This window comes from Protopterus annectens, chromosome 4.part1 (genome assembly GCF_019279795.1).
Source record: "Protopterus annectens isolate FY-2018-M chromosome 4.part1, PAN1.0, whole genome shotgun sequence".
Lineage (NCBI taxonomy): Eukaryota > Metazoa > Chordata > Ceratodontiformes > Protopteridae > Protopterus > Protopterus annectens.
The window spans coordinates 679,734,439-679,746,847 of NC_056734.1; the positions used below are offsets into that span (position 1 = coordinate 679,734,439).

General features: G+C 37.9%; 1 protein-coding gene across 2 annotated transcripts in view; it reads left to right on the plus strand.

Moving 5' to 3' along the window:
- RAB6B (RAB6B, member RAS oncogene family) overlaps window positions 1–12,409 on the plus strand; it is a 1,686,561-nt gene that overhangs the window by 1,104,682 nt on the left and 569,470 nt on the right. The window lies entirely within an intron of this gene.

The following is a 12,409-nucleotide window of genomic DNA, read 5'->3' on the forward strand; positions in this document are numbered from 1 at the left end:
GACAGATGTATGGTAGTGAAACTAAATCTGAGCCAGTGCACTGCATAACTTGTAAAACGAGACGCTTGAGATATTTGAAGCTTAATAAATGGACAGCCCCAGTGGCCTTGGTGGTTTCCCATGATGGAGTATCATAGTCTAAGAGCAGCCCACTATATGTGTTTTATAAGGTTATGACTTGTACATCATAATCTAGAATGATATGCATTAGTTTTCTGTTTTCTCTCTAAAGACAAATGGCATTGATCGACCCAACAAATCATTTCAAATAACATATGCTCACCAAACACTTCTTCATGAGGGGCTACTGAAAAAAAGGACAGTGGCACTGTGAAATATTTGACTTATATGAATTATGTCATTTATAGTCCATGTTTTAAAGTGGTTTGTTGATGACTGCTATTAAAAATGGATAGGAGGAGAATGCATGTCTTAGCTTTAGCATGTTGTGTCAATGCTGAATTACAAAAAGGATAGCTTCTATATTCAGTTTTCTACTCCACCAGCAAAGTGAAGAATAATTTCTGCGGAATTTCAGTAAGCTATATTTTATGTATACCTTGTATTGCTGGTCCATTTATAAAGACCAACAAAGCAGCATGAGAGCTTCTCTTTTCGCCAGACCAACGAAAGTTCTGGAGTAGATGGAGGCCATCAAAGTGGTATGGTATCTAAAAAAAGACTGCTGCTTCCCTGACTTATGACTTGCTTGTTGTCTATAGAAGTATGTCACTTTGATGGAAAAGGTGTTCAGCACAGATGTACATTTTAACCTAGGCAAAATCTGATCATGATGATGATGATGATGATGATGATGATGATGACAAAGAGAAAATGACGACTGACCATCATTTTAAATATTCAGTCATCTGGCAAGTGGTCAGGTTTGCATCTCTAATCTGGGAAGACATTAGATTTATAATTTGCCTGGCAAACAATAATCCTCCCTCCCAACCTTTTTGATCCTGCTATTGAGATAATGCACAAATATTTATTTCTAACACTAGAAGTAATTTAGAACAGCATCTCACAGGGACAGGACTGAACCCATACATTTTTGGACAGAGTGTAAAATTTTGGTTTCTGCTAAATCATTTCAAGGCTTTTATTTTCAGTGTTTTAAGGAAAGAATGACATTTGTTTCCAGTTTCCTCTCACATTCCAAAGGTGTACTACAGGTAGATGGTAATCCTCCAAAGTGTCTACAGGTATGCAAGTTGTCGGTGAATGAGTATGTGCATTTTGTGATATTGTGACATCCTGTGATTAGTTTCTCTGGCTTGTGCTTTCTGAGTGGTAACACAGGCTTGGATAAAGCAAGTATTAGGAAATGAAGAAATGAAAATGTCAGCTAAATATAGAGTAAATATGCTAGTCCATTCAGTTCACCTAACTGCAGTTTCAGAATATTTAAGAATATGTGCAACCTTAACTTTTATAAAACAACTTGGAAGGTTTGCTTTTCCATTAACCACCCAAGGAACTTTGTCAGCTGCATGAAATAAATAATTTAATGTCATCTTAATTAAAAAAAAAACATCAAAACTGTTTCTGATAAATGTTAGTTTTGCCACGGGCAAAATACCCCATGTGAAGACTGGTAGAGAAGGGTGAAGGCTGCCAGCCTAGTCAAATTGAATGTGGTACGTAATTCTATTATTTGTAAATACTGCGAATGCTGAACTTAAAACAATGTGGCAACATTGCCATCTGTTGTAAAGAAAGCTAAGTCAAGCAATTCTTGCTGGTCCTTTGAAATTAAAATTATTTCATCACTGCCTTTGATGTTTTACAAGCCGGCTCCAGTCCAGATGGATGGAAGCTTCCTGCCTATTGTTTTAAGGCTAAAGTTAATGACCAGAATTTACATGAATGTCCTTTATTGCTCCAAGTGTAAAATAATGTAAATGCAGTTAATGTGTAGCCTGGGAACTCCAGGAAGGGTGAAAAAGATGATGTAACATTTATCAGAACTGGAGTTTCAATTTAAACAGTGAGAACCAGAGATTGTTGACCATTTTTGTCTTGATATCCAATCTACAGCACTGCCTGTTCTCTTAAGTAAGTTATCTTAGAAGTGTGTTTTCTTGTAGAAATAGCTAGGGCTATAAAGATTAGACTAAGTATTTTTCTGTTATATCAGAACTGTACTACTGAATCATTTTAAGTGTCTTTGTGATCTCTGAACTCTTGAATAGCACTGTGATGTAGTAGTATTGTCTTGGGTTTTTAGTATTTATTATTAAATATTTTTAAACCCTTTTCAACTGTGGCTGGTTTATGTAGAGATATTTTAAGCTCTAGAGTACATTGCATGCTTATAAGTGATCCTGAACTAAGCCCTTCCAATAAGCCTTGATTGCTTAAGTTACACTACTATTGGATATTAATACTGCACAGTAATAATTGGACACCCTTTTAAGGGCCTTTTAGTGACTGATAAATATTAGCTGGTGGTGGCAGTAATTACTACCATATAGTATGGGTAAAGGGGCACAGTTGGAAAATCTGTGTCAGCCTTTCCCAGGAGTGTCTGTGAAGTTGTATAAGTACTTATCTAAGTGTGTGTATGTGTTTGCTTGTCAGCTACTTGGGCAGGGATATGAAGCACTGGTTGGACAGAGAGGGTACTGGAGGTTTTAGCTTGCCAGCTAGGCTGAGATCTGGGCCCTATAGCTGTGCCAGTGGGGAGTCTTACTGGGGAGCAAGGGAATGACCAGCCCCAGACTGACTATCGTCTGTGTGCTCTTAAGGGAAATTTCACTTTACTGTGTGTATTTGTTATCCTTTCTTCTCATATATGAGACGCCCTCTCTGGTGTTAGTGGTGAGGATTGAGGCTCCTTGATTGCTGGGCCAGGGCACAGGCATCACACCCCATAACATCTATGTGCCCTTTAAACTACTGTATTCAATTCCAGGGTCACTGCAGTGGTGAGGAGGTAAGGTAAGTCCCCTTGCAATGACCTATTAGGAGAAATCAGTACTGTCAATGAACTGGATGAAGGTGGAAGGCATACTTCATACATATGGCCAGTGAAGAACTGCCTGGCTCCCAGTCAATGTAACCATGTTGTTTGTGTGAAAATAAATTCACCAAATGCAATCTCAGTCAACAACAAACTTATCAAAACCACACTTAATATACTTGTTTTTATTTTGGAGGGATGTAAAGCCCCTTACACCCCACAATGTTGACACTGATTGTTGCAGCTTTACTACTATTGAAATCAAATCCAGAGTCATTACAACACTGGTATAAGGAAAGATCCCCGGTAAACAAAACAAAGGATCTGTTAACCGGATTCAGGATAAAAAAAAAAAAAACAGCCAAAAGTGCCAAGTTACACAGACTGTTGCTTAGCACTGACTAGCTCTCAGCCAACTGACTCACCAAATTCTGAAAAAAATGGGGATTAACTAGAGTTAGTAAAATTCCAGTAAAGAAACTGCACTATTTCACATTTCTCGTTGATTTTGTTTTCAATGAAAGTAAACCTACTGAATGCAAGTCTCATTTGAAGAGTTCAAAGGTATACCACAACACATGCCCGTAGTTAATGATGCTCAAAAAGAGATAATGACAATGAAACTTACATTTATTAAATTTAATATTCCTCTGAAAAGTAGTAGGTGAACCTTTAGGCCATGCCTCAGATGGCAGATACTGATTTGTTGAAGGAGAACCACACACAACTTATTTATACATGCTGTACTTGTTCAGGCCTACTTCCTGTCACTTTAATGTTGTAGTTATCTGCAGCTTAGTTTCTAAATTGAATTCTGACCTGCATCTGGGAAATTGAACCTTACTGGCATAACGGTAAGTATGTTTACTATCTCATGTGCCAACTAGTGCCACCATTATTTTCAGTTTATTTAAGAATGAAGCATTTCAGCTCAGTTGTGAGTCTATCATGCTGCTTTATGCGCCGTTAAAAAAGTATAAAATGTAAATACTTAGAAGTGTGTGTGTGTGTGTGTGTGTGTGTGTGTGTGTGTGTGTGTGTGTGTGTGTATATGGTTTACTATTAAAATGTCAAATGGCAAAATATTTTCCTTTCGACACACCGCGAAAAAAAAAACGAAAGTTAAAATGTACAGCACGGCACAATGTCAAATTAGCTAAATGAATTCAGCAGATTCAACATTGTTGCCAAGCAGATTACGTGATGTCCGTATAGTAGCTCAGGTAAATGAAACTCCTATACCTAACATCACGTTTTTCAGGGAGGCAAGCCCCCCTGCACCCCCCTGCTAACTGTATATTCCAACTCAAGATCACACTACAGTGAAGAAAGGGATGAATTTCCCAAACCGCATTGCACTGCGATCTCTGTACAGTACTTCAAGTTTACATTAGTGAATGAACTGTGCATTCATTGATATAAACTTTTGAACACAGAGATGTTCAGCAAGATGGAAATTTGAAAATCCATGTTTCAAGTTTCCATCTGCAAAGATTCTCCTTTCCACCTTTTAATAGTAAACCTATATATATATATATATATATATATATATATATATATATATATATATATATATATATATATATCTACACACACACACACACACACACACACACACACACACACACTGGGCCTCGTCTGTAATCCTAGATATTTGGGACGTAGAAGTTGTTGGATCAAATAAGCTTGAAGTTGGGAGTTAGGGATAGAATGTAACAACCTACCAACTAGAAAAAACACACACACACACACACACACATATATATATATATATATATATATATATATATATATGTGTGTGTGTGTGTGTGTGTGTGTGTGTATACAATTGTGGGATCTAGCATCTACTATTCAGGAGGACAGGCTATAAATGGTGTGGGAATTGTGTTGTGGTGAGGGACAGGTTTCAGAAGACAGTGAGGGATGTCATCAGAATTAGTGACAGCCTCATGACAATCAGACTCCAGTATAACAGTAGGGCAGTATTCATAATCTCACCCTATGCCCTACAGCATGGCTGTGATGGTGAGGAAAAGTTGGCATTCAGACAGCAGTTGCAGGACCTACTAAATAAAGCAGGAACATAAATTGGTGTTGATAATGGGTGACCTGAATTCATATATCAGGACAGACAGAACAGGAAATGAAGACTGGGTTCAAATGGGTGCAGCAACACAAAAAAGGAGGAGAAGCCATTAAAAATTTCTGTCTGGCAAATGCCTTTGTGGTGATCATTACATGGCTCAGCTAGAGAGACAGTCACAAGATCAGACACAACAGTGGCCAACATGCAACTCGGGTAGACTTTCTCCTAGTAAGGAAAGGGTATTGGGATAGAATCAGCAACTACAAAGTCTTCCTTAGTGAAACAGTCAGCACACAGCATAAACCACTGGTTGCCACAAGGGTTTTATTTCATTAGGAAGAAGAGGAAATAGGTTAAGCAGAAGAAGAGTGACAGTGCCTCAAAACAAACATATGTCTGAGCCAGGTACGGAAATAAGGTACATAAGGAAAGCTGGTGGTGGAATGTAGAAGTCTAGGAAGTCATCAAAAGAAAGAAGGAGTGCAGGAAAAAGTGGGAGGTAGAAAAGGCAGACCAGGCTAGGAAGGAATACTGGTTGGCTAACAAAGATGCTAAGAGAGGAGTTGTATAACAAAGAACAAGGCATAAGAGACATTTTATCAACTTCTGGAAAGTTGCAAGGCAAAGACAGAAAGATAAAAAAAGATAGTCAGACACCCTTCATAAGGGATGCCAGCAACATCCTGCTCACAGTCCACAGGGCATCAAAGGAAAATGGAAGGAGTACTTCTAGTAGCTTCTAAAAAACACACACAGGAGCTGTACTGCCCCAAACACAGCCTACAGTGAAAGAAGAGGAGGAGCCCACCTTAGAAGAAGTAAAAACAGCATTAATAAAAATGAAGTTAGAGTAAGCAGCAGGCTCAGGTGAGGTCACAGCAGATATGAAAAATATATTGGGTGAGAAAGGGGACAAATGGCTCCTGAGGGTACTCATAGCCATGTGAAGATAAAGGCATATCCTAGCTGGCTGGAAATTAAGAATGCTAATTCCACTGTACAAGAACAAAGGGAGCATTCACTGTGGGCAATACAGAGGTATCAAACTGCTGTTACACTGCATAAAGGTTCTGGAAAGAGTGAGTGATAAATAAATATGCAGGGTAGTAGAAAGTAACACAGGACATGAGCAGTTTGGATTCAGATCAGGATGCAGCACAAGTGGCCCAACATTTGCAGTGAGACAAGTACTTGGGAAGAAGCTAGAGATGAGGAAAGAGTCCAAATGGGTATTCTTAGACTTGGAGAAAGCATACGACAAGGTCCTAAGAAAGGTGATTTAGGCAGGCCCTTGGTGGTTCTGGTGATAGACTACATTAGCAAAAAGGTTGGAAGGGACAGATCAATATAGTTACTATATGCAGATGATGTGGCATTACTGGTAGACTCTGAGCAAGAAGTTCATTAACGAGAAGGGGAAGGAAATGAAAAACTTTAGGTCAATGAGATGAAATTGAGTACACTTAGCATGGCTGTAATGGTAGCAGTTGGGGAAAATCAGAGATAGAAGGGAAATTGTGGAACAGGTTAATGGTTTCAAGTATCGGGGAGGGGTGATTGAGATGATGAGAAGTTTGAATAAGTATTTCAAAGTTAGAGTCAGAAAGGCTGCAGATAACTGGCAGAGTGTCAGGGGAAGAGCATGACAGAAGAATGCCAAAGACGCTGAATCGTAAGTTATACAAAATAGTGATGCAACCAGTATTGCTATATAGAACAGAAACCTGAGTAGTTAGGGCACAGCAGTTGAAGAAGTTAGAGGAGATGGAGATGAAGTACGTAAGATTTATAGTAGGATGCACACACTGGGACAGACAAAGAAATGAGGTTATAAGTGTGGAAGTCAAAGTAGCTCCAATTGCAGAAAAGGTTAAAGAGATCAGATCACGGTGGTTTGGGCACGTGCAGAAAAGTAGAAGACAATATGATGAAGAAGATTTGGTACAGACAGGAAGAAGACAAGAGGAAAGGAGGGTATCAAGAAAAGAGTTGGATGGATTATGTGAGAAAAGATCTGTTTGTGCGCCAGCATTTGGTCACTGTGATTTTGTGTGTGTGTGTGTGTGTGTGTGTGTTTGTCTGTGTGAGTCTGTCTTTTCTCTGAGGATATACAGCCATAGAGATAGTATATTTATTTAAAGAGGGTATTGGAGGAAACGGGCTTGCCTCTGGAAAAAAAAAATCTTAATCTAAATTTAAAGTATATCTAAATATCTGTAGCTAAATCTCTCTCTCTCTCTCTGTGTATATATATATATATATATATATATATATATATATATATATATATATATATATTATACACCCACAGACACATATCTATCTATTCATGAATATATATATATATATATATATATATATATATATGTGTGTGTGTGTGTATGTGTGTATATGTATATATGTATATATATATATATATATATATATATATATATATATATATATATATACACACACACACACACACACACACACACACACACAGTATAGCTATCTGGAATAAGCCTTTTCTTATTGTGGAAGGGCCTGTGAGCTAGGCAGTGCTGCAGACTCAAGCATATTATTTGCATTTAAGTAAATTATATAAGCTCCAAACTAATGTGTATAACACAGAGTCTTAAGAATGAATGTTGCTTGTTATCAAATCACCATACCCACAAGAGAATGGTCACTGCTATACTTTTGAGAGCAGACTGCTATCATGCTTGACCGCATGGGCCCAATTCCAAAATACTTGCTCTCAGTGCAAGTGACCACTTACACTAAGAGCAGTCTTACATTCTTAAAGCAGGTCTTTGGGAATCTTGTCCATGTAGCAAGCAAGTTTATAGACAGAACTTACATCAAAGTAAGTCAATTACCCTGAGAGCAAGTCTACTGGAATCTGCCCCCTAGGCCTTATACAGATTAAGGCCACTTACATTGAGAGCAGGTCTTTTGGAATTAGGGTAGACTTAACACTGAGAGCAACTCTTTTGAAATCTGGCCCCATGTCTCTGCTCCAGTGTAACTTTTGTTACTGCAGTAGTGTTCATTGCTGCATATGCAGCATGGTTCTGCAATGTCCATTTGAATGGAAGTGATACAAGAGAGTAGTGCAGAACCATGCTGTGAATGAAAGATTATTTGTATTTTCTGGAATGGTATGATTCTGAACTACTTAATGGAAATAAAATGATACTATAAACTACACAAATAAATAATCATAATAACCTGCCCACACATCCTTTGTGCAGGTGATCAGTATTGCAGTAATTTTCAGGTGCATTTTAAGGGTCTATATTATAACAACGAATGATCAAATGATCAAATACTGTTATATCGACCCCTAAACTTCGGATCACCAAAACAGCGATTTTTTTTCCCATGGAAAAAAATCACTGGTCCCAAAAAAAAAAAAAAATTAAAAGAACACTAACACTTCACCCCCCACACCCCCCTACTTAAATATACCAACTCCAAGATCACACTACAGTGGAGGAAATGGCACAACCCGGACAATGGCCCAGGGATTTTTTCCCTCAGAAAAAAAAATCGTTGTTCCGGCCGTTCGCTGTTTTGTCGATTCGACATTTAGGGGTCGATGTAATAGCATTCTATCATCTGATCATTCACTTTTCTAAAGAAGATCCCGTTTTAAAGCTCCAGAGAATCAAAAACCTTCACATATAATTTTTTTCTTCTACAAGCAGGAATAAAATAACTATTGTATGCTGTGTTGATGCACATAGCTAAAAATGAACTAGCTAGCATAAGCATGTTGTTGTGTACCTTGGAAGCCAGTAGCCATCAGATTTGGTAACTAAGGCACTAAATATTCTCCTTTGATTTAATTAAATTGTTGTTTACCTGATGTTGGTAGGTACAATGCATGTGACAGTACTGTGTGCTGGCTCACGGGTTACTTTCTATCATAGATTTGTTGAGGAACTAGGGCGGCATGGAAAATTAGCTGCTAGGAGAACAGATGCTGAGCCCATTAAACATTATATTGTCACATATTAGACTTTCTAATGAGCAAAAGGAACAGCAAAGGAGTACATAAATAAACAATTCCACAACTGACTTGCTCGAAATCTGTTTTTTTTTTTGTTTGTTTTTTTACTTTTTCTGTCATCATGTTTCATCTTGAGTGCCAGGCAGGTCTTCCATCAAACTAAATCAAATAAGAATTGTGAATATGAAAAAAGAGCTGTAACTTGGATAAATGTATTTTCTATATAGGGATATTGTAATTCTAGTCTGCTAGAAACAGAGCTGCAGTGAGTGCAAACAAGTCCTGATAGCCAGTGTTCCTACCTGCTATGTATTATGAATTTCTAAGTTTATGTACATACTTATATATATATCAGACTGAAATGACTTGAGGGTCACCTGAGGTTGACTACATTCTGCTGAAGGCCAGGAGGGGAAAAAAAGCTCAGTAATACAACCCCATGCAAAAGTAAATTGTGTTGTCTAAGCTACTTTTAATATATTAAATGCAACCTGCTTGATGAACTGCACTATACCTATCTGGAATACCATAGAAAACAAAATATTGACAATGTAGAAAACACTCAGAGACAGCCCACCCCCACCCCAAATAACATGCAACTGATGTAACAGTGATTTTTCTGTATTGTTAGTTACTCAGGTGATGTATAAAAGTTTCATACATTAAAACTCACACCTATTATCTACATGGCATGTAATTCATATATTGTATTTACACTGTCTGGCATTAAGAAGTCAGAAATTGTATTTGTAAATGTAATCAGTGCAGTGGGTCGATGCTACAACATACAGACAGCTAACGGTCAAGAGTAGCAGTATATCAGCTTTGGTGGTAAGATCTTCAGAACAAACAGAAAACAAAACATTTCACATTGGGTTTGTCAGGTAATGAAACAAATATACCAATTAATCTTAGATATAACTTAGCCAGAATAGAAGTCTTAATTCATGTTGCATGTCCTCCCAGAAAAACTGTATGCCTACCTAATTATGTAGGTGGTAAAATATTGTTTGTTTTTCCTTCATATAGGTAGAAATGGAGACCACCACACCATTAACATAAACATAAACAGCAGAAAAGTGTGGCACATTGTACTTTAGTTATCTGTCCTGTCAGACTGCACTGCATTTTCAGAAGTACACAGACATAAATAGTGAGGATGTTGTTGTATCTTTCGGCTTTTCCCGGTTTGGGGTCGCCACAGCGTAACTCAGGTCCGCTAATGATTGGCAGTAGATTTTTACATACTGAGTTGCCAGCCCTGACGTACAACCTTCAACGAAGGTATGCCCATTCACGCATGTCTCCACACAGAAGACACTTTAGCTGAGAATCGAACAGGACAATGTCTTACTGTGAGGCGACAATGCTACCGCAGCACCACCACCACAGTTAGACATAAATAGTGAGGATAAACATTTGTAATTTAGGGGGTATATTACAGAGTAATGTGCTTACAGTCACAAAACATGTACACCAGTGAAGTTGCATGTGTTGGCAATATAGATGTAGATTACTTAATAATGCAACATTCTGAAGTACAGACGTTTAAAGAAAATGTAGAGAGTTTTGAAGCTGTGAAACCCATGCAGTCCTAGAGCAAACCCTACTTATCTTGTGAGAGGAGAATTTGTTTGTTCCTGGCAGTTCTTCAGTCTTCTTCCTGCTGCCTACATGGATGCTTTCTGGTTCCTGTCTGTATTCCTCCTTAATCATGTTCTCCTAGGTGGTAATTTTAGACAGACTCTCACTTGTATGGAGTTTTCCTGTGACATCAGGTGGGCAATATCAGAAAGACTGAACTGCTCTGCAGTGCACAGGAATTAGTTCCAGTGTAGATGTGAATGGGACTGTTTTTCTAGAGACCATTCCTGTCCTCTGAATGAATTAACTAAGAATATTTAAGCCCTTATGCTGTTTGTCTCAGGAAGTCTCTTTCATTCATTTGACAGTCAAACCATTGAGGGAGAGAAGCTGTGCAAGCAATCCGAGCTGCAAAAACAAACATTTGTCACATTGGATCAGATCACAAACCGGCCTTCATTTTTTTAATATAATTATAAATTAAAAATGCTTTGCAGGTCAGATTAAAAGTATTATGGGCTAACTTTTGTAGATCAGATTAAAAGTGTTTGCAAGGCTGCATCTGGTCCAGGGAATTAGATTGTGACATCCCTCCACTAGTCTTTATCCATGCAAGCAAAGAGTCGGCAAAGGTTTTAAATAAGTGTGCTCATATACAACAGCACTGCAGTAGCCATTCTAATCACATGTAAACCAAAGAAATCAGCCATGTGTTTTATACTAGAGGCTCTGTCTGTGTTCCCAGTCCATTCTCCTTCCAGCTTAGAGGGGCTAGATTTGTCCTGCAAAACCAGTTACCTTACAGAGTTTTCTCTCCAGAAGTCAGACTTGGAGCTATTCCGTCTTATAAGTACTAGCCTTGGAATCTCTCTGTGACTAAATTGTTACAAAGCTGTGTTAAACATGCCACTATGTCTAACATGTTTCAACTGCTTTTGTGATCTTTCGTCATTATCTTTTCTACTCACTCATCTTTGGGATCATTATTTCAGATGGGAATGTTCAATGCTGCATGTATTTTGCTATAATCTGATACTGTGTGGTTGTTGTCTCTGATGTAGAACAGTAGACTGCATTCATTTATCCATCACACTTCAGTATTATGTCACGTGTGATGTACCATCTCCAAAAAAACTGGTAACGTGATTGTGGGACACGTGGTAATTAAAATTCTGCAGCTGTGTTTCTTGTATGTAACAAAAGAATCTTCAATGGGGAATGGAAAACAAGCAATAAATATTTATTCTTTTATATACCATTGTTCTTTCTTGTCTATTCGGTTCACTTAAACTATATCATGCCCCTTTCATTCTTTTACAACTTTCATGTTTCCATGCGGTATAATTTGTTTCTTTGTATGCCTTGCAATTTGTTGCTCATTCAGATTTGATTTTTCTTCATGTACAGTGAAGGGTAAGGATCTGAATAGTTTAAAGTTTCTTAACTCCATTTATGACTGCCATTTATACTTGTTCTTCCTCAGACTTGTTAAGGCCATATGCCTTGTTGACTCAAAAATCTATAAAGTTATGTTAGATAATTGCCAAGGCAGAAATCAAGAAAGTGCAGAACAACTTGGAGGTGAAATCAAGGACATAGTGGGAATATAAAATGACAGGAAATTATATCAGATTAATTAAAGGTGTTAAAGTCTTTTGGCAAGCCTAAGAGGAGAGCCGGGGTCTAGTCAGTAATAACAATGGACAGAAATGCTTATGAACAGAGTTACTTTACTACTTTTATAGCAAGGATGGACTTCCTATACTTCATTCTT